This window comes from Hippocampus zosterae, chromosome 1 (genome assembly GCF_025434085.1).
Source record: "Hippocampus zosterae strain Florida chromosome 1, ASM2543408v3, whole genome shotgun sequence".
NCBI classification, from domain to species: domain Eukaryota; kingdom Metazoa; phylum Chordata; class Actinopteri; order Syngnathiformes; family Syngnathidae; genus Hippocampus; species Hippocampus zosterae.
Window position 1 is genome coordinate 39,001,117 of NC_067451.1, and position 12,961 is coordinate 39,014,077.

General features: G+C 50.7%; 17 non-coding genes and 5 pseudogenes across 17 annotated transcripts; all 22 read right to left on the reverse strand.

The window, feature by feature from the left end:
- Positions 1-52: 52 nt before the first annotated feature.
- Positions 53-171, reverse strand: LOC127588640 (5S ribosomal RNA). Its single transcript, XR_007959142.1, has one exon. It is a non-coding gene; the product is annotated as a 5S ribosomal RNA (ribosomal RNA).
- A 481-nt stretch (positions 172-652) lies between these two features.
- On the reverse strand, positions 653-771 carry LOC127588646 (5S ribosomal RNA). The gene has a single exon (XR_007959143.1). It is a non-coding gene; the product is annotated as a 5S ribosomal RNA (ribosomal RNA).
- Positions 772-1,252: 481 nt separating this feature from the next.
- On the reverse strand, positions 1,253-1,371 carry LOC127588652 (5S ribosomal RNA). The gene has a single exon (XR_007959147.1). It is a non-coding gene; the product is annotated as a 5S ribosomal RNA (ribosomal RNA).
- Positions 1,372-1,853: 482 nt separating this feature from the next.
- Positions 1,854-1,972, reverse strand: LOC127588656 (5S ribosomal RNA). Its single transcript, XR_007959148.1, has one exon. It is a non-coding gene; the product is annotated as a 5S ribosomal RNA (ribosomal RNA).
- Positions 1,973-2,453: 481 nt separating this feature from the next.
- On the reverse strand, positions 2,454-2,562 carry LOC127616236 (uncharacterized; annotated as a pseudogene).
- Positions 2,563-3,042: 480 nt separating this feature from the next.
- On the reverse strand, positions 3,043-3,161 carry LOC127588662 (5S ribosomal RNA). The gene has a single exon (XR_007959150.1). It is a non-coding gene; the product is annotated as a 5S ribosomal RNA (ribosomal RNA).
- Positions 3,162-3,641: 480 nt separating this feature from the next.
- Positions 3,642-3,760, reverse strand: LOC127588667 (5S ribosomal RNA). Its single transcript, XR_007959151.1, has one exon. It is a non-coding gene; the product is annotated as a 5S ribosomal RNA (ribosomal RNA).
- A 479-nt stretch (positions 3,761-4,239) lies between these two features.
- LOC127613713 (5S ribosomal RNA) lies at positions 4,240-4,358 on the reverse strand. Its single transcript, XR_007966292.1, has one exon. It is a non-coding gene; the product is annotated as a 5S ribosomal RNA (ribosomal RNA).
- A 481-nt stretch (positions 4,359-4,839) lies between these two features.
- Positions 4,840-4,958, reverse strand: LOC127588678 (5S ribosomal RNA). The gene has a single exon (XR_007959155.1). It is a non-coding gene; the product is annotated as a 5S ribosomal RNA (ribosomal RNA).
- Positions 4,959-5,439: 481 nt separating this feature from the next.
- LOC127616521 (uncharacterized) lies at positions 5,440-5,548 on the reverse strand (annotated as a pseudogene).
- Positions 5,549-6,028: 480 nt separating this feature from the next.
- LOC127612785 (5S ribosomal RNA) lies at positions 6,029-6,147 on the reverse strand. The gene has a single exon (XR_007965945.1). It is a non-coding gene; the product is annotated as a 5S ribosomal RNA (ribosomal RNA).
- A 480-nt stretch (positions 6,148-6,627) lies between these two features.
- LOC127588683 (5S ribosomal RNA) lies at positions 6,628-6,746 on the reverse strand. The gene has a single exon (XR_007959156.1). It is a non-coding gene; the product is annotated as a 5S ribosomal RNA (ribosomal RNA).
- Positions 6,747-7,226: 480 nt separating this feature from the next.
- Positions 7,227-7,335, reverse strand: LOC127616240 (uncharacterized; annotated as a pseudogene).
- A 480-nt stretch (positions 7,336-7,815) lies between these two features.
- On the reverse strand, positions 7,816-7,934 carry LOC127588690 (5S ribosomal RNA). Its single transcript, XR_007959160.1, has one exon. It is a non-coding gene; the product is annotated as a 5S ribosomal RNA (ribosomal RNA).
- A 480-nt stretch (positions 7,935-8,414) lies between these two features.
- Positions 8,415-8,523, reverse strand: LOC127616243 (uncharacterized; annotated as a pseudogene).
- A 480-nt stretch (positions 8,524-9,003) lies between these two features.
- Positions 9,004-9,122, reverse strand: LOC127588695 (5S ribosomal RNA). The gene has a single exon (XR_007959161.1). It is a non-coding gene; the product is annotated as a 5S ribosomal RNA (ribosomal RNA).
- Positions 9,123-9,601: 479 nt separating this feature from the next.
- Positions 9,602-9,720, reverse strand: LOC127588698 (5S ribosomal RNA). Its single transcript, XR_007959162.1, has one exon. It is a non-coding gene; the product is annotated as a 5S ribosomal RNA (ribosomal RNA).
- A 481-nt stretch (positions 9,721-10,201) lies between these two features.
- Positions 10,202-10,320, reverse strand: LOC127588701 (5S ribosomal RNA). The gene has a single exon (XR_007959164.1). It is a non-coding gene; the product is annotated as a 5S ribosomal RNA (ribosomal RNA).
- A 481-nt stretch (positions 10,321-10,801) lies between these two features.
- Positions 10,802-10,920, reverse strand: LOC127588706 (5S ribosomal RNA). Its single transcript, XR_007959165.1, has one exon. It is a non-coding gene; the product is annotated as a 5S ribosomal RNA (ribosomal RNA).
- A 481-nt stretch (positions 10,921-11,401) lies between these two features.
- Positions 11,402-11,520, reverse strand: LOC127588712 (5S ribosomal RNA). Its single transcript, XR_007959166.1, has one exon. It is a non-coding gene; the product is annotated as a 5S ribosomal RNA (ribosomal RNA).
- Positions 11,521-12,001: 481 nt separating this feature from the next.
- On the reverse strand, positions 12,002-12,120 carry LOC127614304 (5S ribosomal RNA). Its single transcript, XR_007966456.1, has one exon. It is a non-coding gene; the product is annotated as a 5S ribosomal RNA (ribosomal RNA).
- A 482-nt stretch (positions 12,121-12,602) lies between these two features.
- Positions 12,603-12,711, reverse strand: LOC127616529 (uncharacterized; annotated as a pseudogene).
- Between the last annotated feature and the right edge of the window lie 250 nt (positions 12,712-12,961).

Sequence of the window (12,961 nt, forward strand, 5' to 3'; positions counted from 1 at the left end):
AAATTTTTGGAAAGAGCAGTGAATCGTGTTGAGAATTGGAGGTGGGTGCAAAAGCTTACAGCACCTGGTATTCCCAGGCGGTCTCCCATCCAAGTACTAACCAGGCCCGACCCTGCTTAGCTTCCGAGATCGGACGAGATCGGGCGTTCTCAGGGTAGTATGGCCGTAAGCGAGGGAAAACGCGAAAATTGTCCTCTTTATAGCAGACAGGGCACTTCCGGGTCGGGGGTGGAGTCGTGGGGTGATTTTTTTTTTCATTTAATAAACCTCCTCCGGAGTGCACAAAGGAGGGGCCCGCTCCCGTGGTGGTTTGAGCGCGCAGCCTGTCAGGCTCGCATACGGTCCTCTGCGAGCACGCAGATGCGGTATTTGACGTTTGTTGCAAAAGTGGGCTTTTCCAGTGGAGGTGCAAAGGCATCCAGCAGGCGGAAATCCCAAGCTGTTTCATGTCCAAGTGCTATCATGACCGATCCCCGTGCAGACGGCTCCCTCTGTTGGACATTAATTTTATTCCAAAGAGACGTTGATCTGTCAAATCAACGTGAAGGAAACGATTTCAAACCACAGGATAAGTGAAAGTTGAATGACGAATGAATGCCAAAATTTTTGGAAAGAGCAGTGAATCGTGTTGAGAATTGGAGGTGGGTGCAAAAGCTTACAGCACCTGGTATTCCCAGGCGGTCTCCCATCCAAGTACTAACCAGGCCCGACCCTGCTTAGCTTCCGAGATCGGACGAGATCGGGCGTTCTCAGGGTAGTATGGCCGTAAGCGAGGGAAAACGCGAAAATTGTCCTTTTTATAGCAGACAGGGCACTTCCGGGTCGGGGGTGGAGTAGTGGGGTGATTTTTTTTTTCATTTAATAAACCTCCTCCGGAGTGCACAAAGGAGGGGCCCGCTCCCGTGGTGGTTTGAGCGCGCAGCCTGTCAGGCTCGCATACGGTCCTCTGCGAGCACGCAGATGCGGTATTTGACGTTTGTTGCAAAAGTGGGCTTTTCCAGTGGAGGTGCAAAGGCATCCAGCAGGCGGAAATCCCAAGCTGTTTCATGTCCAAGTGCTATCATGACCGATCCCCGTGCAGACGGCTCCCTCTGTTGGACATTAATTTTATTCCAAAGAGACGTTGATCTGTCAAATCAACGTGAAGGAAACGATTTCAAACCACAGGATAAGTGAAAGTTGAATGACGAATGAATGCCAAAATTTTTGGAAAGAGCAGTGAATCATGTTGAGAATTGGAGGTGGGTCCAAAAGCTTACAGCACCTGGTATTCCCAGGCGGTCTCCCATCCAAGTACTAACCAGGCCCGACCCTGCTTAGCTTCCGAGATCGGACGAGATCGGGCGTTCTCAGGGTAGTATGGCCGTAAGCGAGGGAAAACGTGAAAATTGTCCTCTTTATAGCAGACAGGGCACTTCCGGGTCGGGGGTGGAGTAGTGGGGTGATTTTTTTTTTTCATTTAATAAACCTCCTCCGGAGTGCACAAAGGAGGGGCCCGCTCCCGTGGTGGTTTGAGCGCGCAGCCTGTCAGGCTCGCATACGGTCCTCTGCGAGCACGCAGATACGGTACTTGATGTCTGTTGCAAAAGTTGGCTTTTCCAGTGGAGGTGCAAAAGCATCCAGCAGGCGGAAATCCCAAGCTGCTTCATGTCCAAGTGCTATCATTATCGATCCGCGTGCAGATGGCTCCCTCTGTTGGACATTAATTTTATTCCAAAGAGACGTTGATCTGTCAAATCAACGTGAAGGAAACGATTTCAAACCACAGGATAAGTGAAAGTTGAATGACGAATGAATGCCAAAATTTTTGGAAAGAGCAGTGAATCGTGTTGTGAATTGGAGGTGGGTGCAAAAGCTTACAGCACCTGGTATTCCCAGGCGGTCTCCCATCCAAGTACTAACCAGGCCCGACCCTGCTTAGCTTCCGAGATCGGACGAGATCGGGCGTTCTCAGGGTAGTATGGCCGTAAGCGAGGGAAAACGCGAAAATTGTCCTCTTTATAGCAGACAGAGCACTTCCGGGTCGGGGGTGGAGTCGTGGGGTGATTTTTTTTTTCATTTAATAAACCTCCTCCGGAGTGCACAAAGGAGGGGCCCGCTCCCGTGGTGGTTTGAGCGCGCAGCCTGTCAGGCTCGCATACGGTCCTCTGCGAGCACGCAGATGCGGTATTTGACGTTTGTTGCAAAAGTGGGCTTTTCCAGTGGAGGTGCAAAGGCATCCAGCAGGCGGAAATCCCAAGCTGTTTCATGTCCAAGTGCTATCATGACCGATCCCCGTGCAGACGGCTCCCTCTGTTGGACATTAATTTTATTCCAAAGAGACGTTGATCTGTCAAATCAACGTGAAGGAAACGATTTCAAACCACAGGATAAGTGAAAGTTGAATGACGAATGAATGCCAAAATTTTTGGAAAGAGCAGTGAATCATGTTGAGAATTGGAGGTGGGTCCAAAAGCTTACAGCACCTGGTATTCCCAGGCGGTCTCCCATCCAAGTACTAACCAGGCCCGACCCTGCTTAGCTTCCGAGATCGGGTGCTCTCAGGGTAGTATGGCCGTAAGCGAGGGTAAACGTGAAAATTGTCCCCTTTATAGCAGACAGGGCACTTCTGGGTCGGGGGTGGAGTAGTGGGGTGATTTTTTTTTCATTTAATAAACCTCCTCCGGAGTGCACAAAGGAGGGACCCGCTCCCGTGGTGGTTTGAGCGCGCAGCCTGTCAGGCTCGCATACGGTCCTCTGCGAGCACGCAGAGGCTGTATTTGATGTCTGTTGCAAAAGTTGGCTTTTCCAGTGGAGGTGCAAAAGCATCCAGCAGGCGGAAATCCCAAGCTGCTTCATGTCCAAGTGCTATCATTACCGATCCACGTGCAGACGGCTCCCTCTGTTGGACATTAATTTTATTCCAAAGAGACGTTGATCTGTCAAATCAACGTGAAGGAAACGATTTCAAACCACAGGATAAGTGAAAGTTGAATGACGAATGAATGCCAAAATTTTTGGAAAGAGCAGTGAATCGTGTTGTGAATTGGAGGTGGGTGCAAAAGCTTACAGCACCTGGTATTCCCAGGCGGTCTCCCATCCAAGTACTAACCAGGCCCGACCCTGCTTAGCTTCCGAGATCGGACGAGATCGGGCGTTCTCAGGGTAGTATGGCCGTAAGCGAGGGAAAACGTGAAAATTGTCCCCTTTATAGCAGACAGGGCACTTGCGGGTCGGGGATGGAGTCGTGGGGTGATTTTTTTTTTCATTTAATGACCTCCTCCATAGAGCACGAAGGAGGGGCCCGCTCCCGTGGTGGTTTGAGCGCGCAGCCTGTCAGGCTCGCATACGGTCCTCTGCGAGCACGCAGATGCGGTATTTGACGTTTGTTGCAAAAGTGGGCTTTTCCAGTGGAGGTGCAAAGGCATCCAGCAGGCGGAAATCCCAAGCTGTTTCATGTCCAAGTGCTATCATGACCGATCCCCGTGCAGACGGCTCCCTCTGTTGGACATTAATTTTATTCCAAAGAGACGTTGATCTGTCAAATCAACGTGAAGGAAACGATTTCAAACCACAGGATAAGTGAAAGTTGAATGACGAATGAATGCCAAAATTTTTGGAAAGAGCAGTGAATCGTGTTGAGAATTGGAGGTGGGTGCAAAAGCTTACAGCACCTGGTATTCCCAGGCGGTCTCCCATCCAAGTACTAACCAGGCCCGACCCTGCTTAGCTTCCGAGATCGGACGAGATCGGGCGTTCTCAGGGTAGTATGGCCGTAAGCGAGGGAAAACGCGAAAATTGTCCTCTTTATAGCAGACAGGGCACTTCCGGGTCGGGGGTGGAGTCGTGGGGTGATTTTTTTTCATTTAATAAACCTCCTCCGGAGTGCACAAAGGAGGGGCCCGCTCCCGTGGTGGTTTGAGCGCGCAGCCTGTCAGGCTCGCATACGGTCCTCTGCGAGCACGCAGATGCGGTATTTGACGTTTGTTGCAAAAGTGGGCTTTTCCAGTGGAGGTGCAAAGGCATCCAGCAGGCGGAAATCCCAAGCTGTTTCATGTCCAAGTGCTATCATGACCGATCCCCGTGCAGACGGCTCCCTCTGTTGGACATTAATTTTATTCCAAAGAGACGTTGATCTGTCAAATCAACGTGAAGGAAACGATTTCAAACCACAGGATAAGTGAAAGTTGAATGACGAATGAATGCCAAAATTTTTGGAAAGAGCAGTGAATCGTGTTGAGAATTGGAGGTGGGTGCAAAAGCTTACAGCACCTGGTATTCCCAGGCGGTCTCCCATCCAAGTACTAACCAGGCCCGACCCTGATTAGCTTCCGAGATCGGACGAGATCGGGCGTTCTCAGGGTAGTATGGCCGTAAGCGAGGGAAAACGCGAAAATTGTCCTTTTTATAGCAGACAGGGCACTTCCGGGTCGGGGGTGGAGTAGTGGGGTGATTTTTTTTTTCATTTAATAAACCTCCTCCGGAGTGCACAAAGGAGGGGCCCGCTCCCGTGGTGGTTTGAGCGCGCAGCCTGTCAGGCTCGCATACGGTCCTCTGCGAGCACGCAGATGCGGTATTTGACGTTTGTTGCAAAAGTGGGCTTTTCCAGTGGAGGTGCAAAGGCATCCAGCAGGCGGAAATCCCAAGCTGTTTCATGTCCAAGTGCTATCATGACCGATCCCCGTGCAGACGGCTCCCTCTGTTGGACATTAATTTTATTCCAAAGAGACGTTGATCTGTCAAATCAACGTGAAGGAAACGATTTCAAACCACAGGATAAGTGAAAGTTGAATGACGAATGAATGCCAAAATTTTTGGAAAGAGCAGTGAATCGTGTTGTGAATTGGAGGTGGGTGCAAAAGCTTACAGCACCTGGTATTCCCAGGCGGTCTCCCATCCAAGTACTAACCAGGCCCGACCCTGCTTAGCTTCCGAGATCGGACGAGATCGGGCGTTCTCAGGGTAGTATGGCCGTAAGCGAGGGAAAACGCGAAAATTGTCCTCTTTATAGCAGACAGGGCACTTCCGGGTCGGGGGTGGAGTCGTGGGGTGATTTTTTTTTTCATTTAATAAACCTCCTCCGGAGTGCACAAAGGAGGGGCCCGCTCCCGTGGTGGTTTGAGCGCGCAGCCTGTCAGGCTCGCATACGGTCCTCTGCGAGCACGCAGATGCGGTATTTGACGTTTGTTGCAAAAGTGGGCTTTTCCAGTGGAGGTGCAAAGGCATCCAGCAGGCGGAAATCCCAAGCTGTTTCAAGTCCAAGTGCTATCATGACCGATCCCCGTGCAGACGGCTCCCTCTGTTGGACATTAATTTTATTCCAAAGAGACGTTGATCTGTCAAATCAACGTGAAGGAAACGATTTCAAACCACAGGATAAGTGAAAGTTGAATGACGAATGAATGCCAAAATTTTTGGAAAGAGCAGTGAATCGTGTTGAGAATTGGAGGTGGGTGCAAAAGCTTACAGCACCTGGTATTCCCAGGGGGTCTCCCATCCAAGTACTAACCAGGCCCGACCCTGCTTAGCTTCCGAGATCGGGTGCTCTCAGGGTAGTATGGCCGTAAGCGAGGGTAAACGTGAAAATTGTCCCCTTTATAGCAGACAGGGCACTTCTGGGTCGGGGGTGGAGTAGTGGGGTGATTTTTTTTTCATTTAATAAACCTCCTCCGGAGTGCACAAAGGAGGGACCCGCTCCCGTGGTGGTTTGAGCGCGCAGCCTGTCAGGCTCGCATACGGTCCTCTGCGAGCACGCAGAGGCTGTATTTGATGTCTGTTGCAAAAGTTGGCTTTTCCAGTGGAGGTGCAAAAGCATCCAGCAGGCGGAAATCCCAAGCTGCTTCATGTCCAAGTGCTATCATTACCGATCCACGTGCAGACGGCTCCCTCTGTTGGACATTAATTTTATTCCAAAGAGACGTTGATCTGTCAAATCAACGTGAAGGAAACGATTTCAAACCACAGGATAAGTGAAAGTTGAATGACGAATGAATGCCAAAATTTTTGGAAAGAGCAGTGAATCGTGTTGTGAATTGGAGGTGGGTGCAAAAGCTTACAGCACCTGGTATTCCCAGGCGGTCTCCCATCCAAGTACTAACCAGGCCCGACCCTGCTTAGCTTCCGAGATCGGACGAGATCGGGGGTTCTCAGGGTAGTATGGCCGTAAGCGAGGGAAAACGTGAAAATTGTCCCCTTTATAGCAGACAGGGCACTTGCGGGTCGGGGATGGAGTCGTGGGGTGATTTTTTTTTTCATTTAATGACCTCCTCCCGAGAGCACGAAGGAGGGGCCCGCTCCCGTGGTGGTTTGAGCGCGCAGCCTGTCAGGCTCGCATACGGTCCTCTGCGAGCACGCAGATGCGGTATTTGACGTTTGTTGCAAAAGTGGGCTTTTCCAGTGGAGGTGCAAAGGCATCCAGCAGGCGGAAATCCCAAGCTGTTTCATGTCCAAGTGCTATCATGACCGATCCCCGTGCAGACGGCTCCCTCTGTTGGACATTAATTTTATTCCAAAGAGACGTTGATCTGTCAAATCAACGTGAAGGAAACGATTTCAAACCACAGGATAAGTGAAAGTTGAATGACGAATGAATGCCAAAATTTTTGGAAAGAGCAGTGAATCGTGTTGAGAATTGGAGGTGGGTCCAAAAGCTTACAGCACCTGGTATTCCCAGGCGGTCTCCCATCCAAGTACTAACCAGGCCCGACCCTGCTTAGCTTCCGAGATCGGACGAGATCGGGCGTTCTCAGGGTAGTATGGCCGTAAGCGAGGGAAAACGTGAAAATTGTCCTCTTTATAGCAGACAGGGCACTTCCGGGTCGAGGGTGGAGTAGTGGGGTGATTTTTTTTTCATTTAATAAACCTCCTCCGGAGTGCACAAAGGAGGGGCCCGCTCCCGTGGTGGTTTGAGCGCGCAGCCTGTCAGGCTCGCATACGGTCCTCTGCGAGCACGCAGATGCGGTATTTGACGTTTGTTGCAAAAGTGGGCTTTTCCAGTGGAGGTGCAAAGGCATCCAGCAGGCGGAAATCCCAAGCTGTTTCAAGTCCAAGTGCTATCATGACCGATCCCCGTGCAGACGGCTCCCTCTGTTGGACATTAATTTTATTCCAAAGAGACGTTGATCTGTCAAATCAACGTGAAGGAAACGATTTCAAACCACAGGATAAGTGAAAGTTGAATGACGAATGAATGCCAAAATTTTTGGAAAGAGCAGTGAATCGTGTTGAGAATTGGAGGTGGGTGCAAAAGCTTACAGCACCTGGTATTCCCAGGCGGTCTCCCATCCAAGTACTAACCAGGCCCGACCCTGCTTAGCTTCCGAGATCGGGTGCTCTCAGGGTAGTATGGCCGTAAGCGAGGGTAAACGTGAAAATTGTCCCCTTTATAGCAGACAGGGCACTTCTGGGTCGGGGGTGGAGTAGTGGGGTGATTTTTTTTTCATTTAATAAACCTCCTCCGGAGTGCACAAAGGAGGGACCCGCTCCCGTGGTGGTTTGAGCGTGCAGCCTGTCAGGCTCGCATACGGTCCTCTGCGAGCACGCAGAGGCTGTATTTGATGTCTGTTGCAAAAGTTGGCTTTTCCAGTGGAGGTGCAAAAGCATCCAGCAGGCGGAAATCCCAAGCTGCTTCATGTCCAAGTGCTATCATTACCGATCCACGTGCAGACGGCTCCCTCTGTTGGACATTAATTTTATTCCAAAGAGACGTTGATCTGTCAAATCAACGTGAAGGAAACGATTTCAAACCACAGGATAAGTGAAAGTTGAATGACGAATGAATGCCAAAATTTTTGGAAAGAGCAGTGAATCGTGTTGTGAATTGGAGGTGGGTGCAAAAGCTTACAGCACCTGGTATTCCCAGGCGGTCTCCCATCCAAGTACTAACCAGGCCCGACCCTGCTTAGCTTCCGAGATCGGACGAGATCGGGCGTTCTCAGGGTAGTATGGCCGTAAGCGAGGGAAAACGTGAAAATTGTCCCCTTTATAGCAGACAGGGCACTTGCGGGTCGGGGATGGAGTCGTGGGGTGATTTTTTTTTTCATTTAATGACCTCCTCCCGAGAGCACGAAGGAGGGGCCCGCTCCCGTGGTGGTTTGAGCGCGCAGCCTGTCAGGCTCGCATACGGTCCTCTGCGAGCACGCAGATGCGGTATTTGACGTTTGTTGCAAAAGTGGGCTTTTCCAGTGGAGGTGCAAAGGCATCCAGCAGGCGGAAATCCCAAGCTGTTTCATGTCCAAGTGCTATCATGACCGATCCCCGTGCAGACGGCTCCCTCTGTTGGACATTAATTTTATTCCAAAGAGACGTTGATCTGTCAAATCAACGTGAAGGAAACGATTTCAAACCACAGGATAAGTGAAAGTTGAATGACGAATGAATGCCAAAATTTTTGGAAAGAGCAGTGAATCATGTTGAGAATTGGAGGTGGGTCCAAAAGCTTACAGCACCTGGTATTCCCAGGCGGTCTCCCATCCAAGTACTAACCAGGCCCGACCCTGCTTAGCTTCCGAGATCGGGTGCTCTCAGGGTAGTATGGCCGTAAGCGAGGGTAAACGTGAAAATTGTCCCCTTTATAGCAGACAGGGCACTTCTGGGTCGGGGGTGGAGTAGTGGGGTGATTTTTTTTTCATTTAATAAACCTCCTCCGGAGTGCACAAAGGAGGGACCCGCTCCCGTGGTGGTTTGAGCGCGCAGCCTGTCAGGCTCGCATACGGTCCTCTGCGAGCACGCAGAGGCTGTATTTGATGTCTGTTGCAAAAGTTGGCTTTTCCAGTGGAGGTGCAAAAGCATCCAGCAGGCGGAAATCCCAAGCTGCTTCATGTCCAAGTGCTATCATTACCGATCCACGTGCAGACGGCTCCCTCTGTTGGACATTAATTTTATTCCAAAGAGACGTTGATCTGTCAAATCAACGTGAAGGAAACGATTTCAAACCACAGGATAAGTGAAAGTTGAATGACGAATGAATGCCAAAATTTTTGGAAAGAGCAGTGAATCGTGTTGTGAATTGGAGGTGGGTGCAAAAGCTTACAGCACCTGGTATTCCCAGGCGGTCTCCCATCCAAGTACTAACCAGGCCCGACCCTGCTTAGCTTCCGAGATCGGACGAGATCGGGCGTTCTCAGGGTAGTATGGCCGTAAGCGAGGGAAAACGTGAAAATTGTCCCCTTTATAGCAGACAGGGCACTTGCGGGTCGGGGATGGAGTCGTGGGGTGATTTTTTTTTCATTTAATGACCTCCTCCCGAGAGCACGAAGGAGGGGCCCGCTCCCGTGGTGGTTTGAGCGCGCAGCCTGTCAGGCTCGCATACGGTCCTCTGCGAGCACGCAGATGCGGTATTTGACGTTTGTTGCAAAAGTGGGCTTTTCCAGTGGAGGTGCAAAGGCATCCAGCAGGCGGAAATCCCAAGCTGTTTCATGTCCAAGTGCTATCATGACCGATCCCCGTGCAGACGGCTCCCTCTGTTGGACATTAATTTTATTCCAAAGAGACGTTGATCTGTCAAATCAACGTGAAGGAAACGATTTCAAACCACAGGATAAGTGAAAGTTGAATGACGAATGAATGCCAAAATTTTTGGAAAGAGCAGTGAATCGTGTTGTGAATTGGAGGTGGGTGCAAAAGCTTACAGCACCTGGTATTCCCAGGCGGTCTCCCATCCAAGTACTAACCAGGCCCGACCCTGCTTAGCTTCCGAGATCGGACGAGATCGGGCGTTCTCAGGGTAGTATGGCCGTAAGCGAGGGAAAACGCGAAAATTGTCCTCTTTATAGCAGACAGGGCACTTCCGGGTCGGGGGTGGAGTAGTGGGGTGATTTTTTTTTTCATTTAATAAACCTCCTCCGGAGTGCACAAAGGAGGGGCCCGCTCCCGTGGTGGTTTGAGCGCGCAGCCTGTCAGGCTCGCATACGGTCCTCTGCGAGCACGCAGATGCGGTATTTGACGTTTGTTGCAAAAGTGGGCTTTTCCAGTGGAGGTGCAAAGGCATCCAGCAGGCGGAAATCCCAAGCTGTTTCATGTCCAAGTGCTATCATGACCGATCCCCGTGCAGACGGCTCCCTCTGTTGGACATTAATTTTATTCCAAAGAGACGTTGATCTGTCAAATCAACGTGAAGGAAACGATTTCAAACCACAGGATAAGTGAAAGTTGAATGACGAATGAATGCCAAAATTTTTGGAAAGAGCAGTGAATCGTGTTGAGAATTGGAGGTGGGTGCAAAAGCTTACAGCACCTGGTATTCCCAGGCGGTCTCCCATCCAAGTACTAACCAGGCCCGACCCTGCTTAGCTTCCGAGATCGGACGAGATCGGGCGTTCTCAGGGTAGTATGGCCGTAAGCGAGGGAAAACGCGAAAATTGTCCTTTTTATAGCAGACAGGGCACTTCCGGGTCGGGGGTGGAGTAGTGGGGTGATTTTTTTTTTCATTTAATAAACCTCCTCCGGAGTGCACAAAGGAGGGGCCCGCTCCCGTGGTGGTTTGAGCGCGCAGCCTGTCAGGCTCGCATACGGTCCTCTGCGAGCACGCAGATGCGGTATTTGACGTTTGTTGCAAAAGTGGGCTTTTCCAGTGGAGGTGCAAAGGCATCCAGCAGGCGGAAATCCCAAGCTGTTTCATGTCCAAGTGCTATCATGACCGATCCCCGTGCAGACGGCTCCCTCTGTTGGACATTAATTTTATTCCAAAGAGACGTTGATCTGTCAAATCAACGTGAAGGAAACGATTTCAAACCACAGGATAAGTGAAAGTTGAATGACGAATGAATGCCAAAATTTTTGGAAAGAGCAGTGAATCGTGTTGTGAATTGGAGGTGGGTGCAAAAGCTTACAGCACCTGGTATTCCCAGGCGGTCTCCCATCCAAGTACTAACCAGGCCCGACCCTGCTTAGCTTCCGAGATCGGACGAGATCGGGCGTTCTCAGGGTAGTATGGCCGTAAGCGAGGGAAAACGCGAAAATTGTCCTCTTTATAGCAGACAGGGCACTTCCGGGTCGGGGGTGGAGTCGTGGGGTGATTTTTTTTTTCATTTAATAAACCTCCTCCGGAGTGCACAAAGGAGGGGCCCGCTCCCGTGGTGGTTTGAGCGCGCAGCCTGTCAGGCTCGCATACGGTCCTCTGCGAGCACGCAGATGCGGTATTTGACGTTTGTTGCAAAAGTGGGCTTTTCCAGTGGAGGTGCAAAGGCATCCAGCAGGCGGAAATCCCAAGCTGTTTCATGTCCAAGTGCTATCATGACCGATCCCCGTGCAGACGGCTCCCTCTGTTGGACATTAATTTTATTCCAAAGAGACGTTGATCTGTCAAATCAACGTGAAGGAAACGATTTCAAACCACAGGATAAGTGAAAGTTGAATGACGAATGAATGCCAAAATTTTTGGAAAGAGCAGTGAATCGTGTTGAGAATTGGAGGTGGGTGCAAAAGCTTACAGCACCTGGTATTCCCAGGCGGTCTCCCATCCAAGTACTAACCAGGCCCGACCCTGCTTAGCTTCCGAGATCGGACGAGATCGGGCGTTCTCAGGGTAGTATGGCCGTAAGCGAGGGAAAACGCGAAAATTGTCCTTTTTATAGCAGACAGGGCACTTCCGGGTCGGGGGTGGAGTAGTGGGGTGATTTTTTTTTTTCATTTAATGACCTTCTCCCGAGAGCACGAAGGAGGGGCCCGCTCCCGTGGTGGTTTGAGCGCGCAGCCTGTCAGGCTCGCATACGGTCCTCTGCGAGCACGCAGATGCGGTATTTGACGTTTGTTGCAAAAGTGGGCTTTTCCAGTGGAGGTGCAAAGGCATCCAGCAGGCGGAAATCCCAAGCTGTTTCATGTCCAAGTGCTATCATGACCGATCCCCGTGCAGACGGCTCCCTCTGTTGGACATTAATTTTATTCCAAAGAGACGTTGATCTGTCAAATCAACGTGAAGGAAACGATTTCAAACCACAGGATAAGTGAAAGTTGAATGACGAATGAATGCCAAAATTTTTGGAAAGAGCAGTGAATCGTGTTGAGAATTGGAGGTGGGTGCAAAAGCTTACAGCACCTGGTATTCCCAGGCGGTCTCCCATCCAAGTACTAACCAGGCCCGACACTGCTTAGCTTCCGAGATCGGACGAGATCGGGCGTTCTCAGGGTAGTATGGCCGTAAGCGAGGGAAAACGTGAAAATTGTCCTCTTTATAGCAGACAGGGCACTTCCGGGTCGAGGGTGGAGTAGTGGGGTGATTTTTTTTTTTCATTTAATAAACCTCCTCCGGAGTGCACAAAGGAGGGGCCCGCTCCCGTGGTGGTTTGAGCGCGCAGCCTGTCAGGCTCGCATACGGTCCTCTGCGAGCACGCAGATGCGGTATTTGACGTTTGTTGCAAAAGTGGGCTTTTCCAGTGGAGGTGCAAAGGCATCCAGCAGGCGGAAATCCCAAGCTGTTTCAAGTCCAAGTGCTATCATGACCGATCCCCGTGCAGACGGCTCCCTCTGTTGGACATTAATTTTATTCCAAAGAGACGTTGATCTGTCAAATCAACGTGAAGGAAACGATTTCAAACCACAGGATAAGTGAAAGTTGAATGACGAATGAATGCCAAAATTTTTGGAAAGAGCAGTGAATCGTGTTGAGAATTGGAGGTGGGTGCAAAAGCTTACAGCACCTGGTATTCCCAGGGGGTCTCCCATCCAAGTACTAACCAGGCCCGACCCTGCTTAGCTTCCGAGATCGGGTGCTCTCAGGGTAGTATGGCCGTAAGCGAGGGTAAACGTGAAAATTGTCCCCTTTATAGCAGACAGGGCACTTCTGGGTCGGGGGTGGAGTAGTGGGGTGATTTTTTTTTCATTTAATAAACCTCCTCCGGAGTGCACAAAGGAGGGACCCGCTCCCGTGGTGGTTTGAGCGCGCAGCCTGTCAGGCTCGCATACGGTCCTCTGCGAGCACGCAGATGCGGTATTTGACGTTTGTTGCAAAAGTGGGCTTTTCCAGTGGAGGTGCAAAGGCATCCAG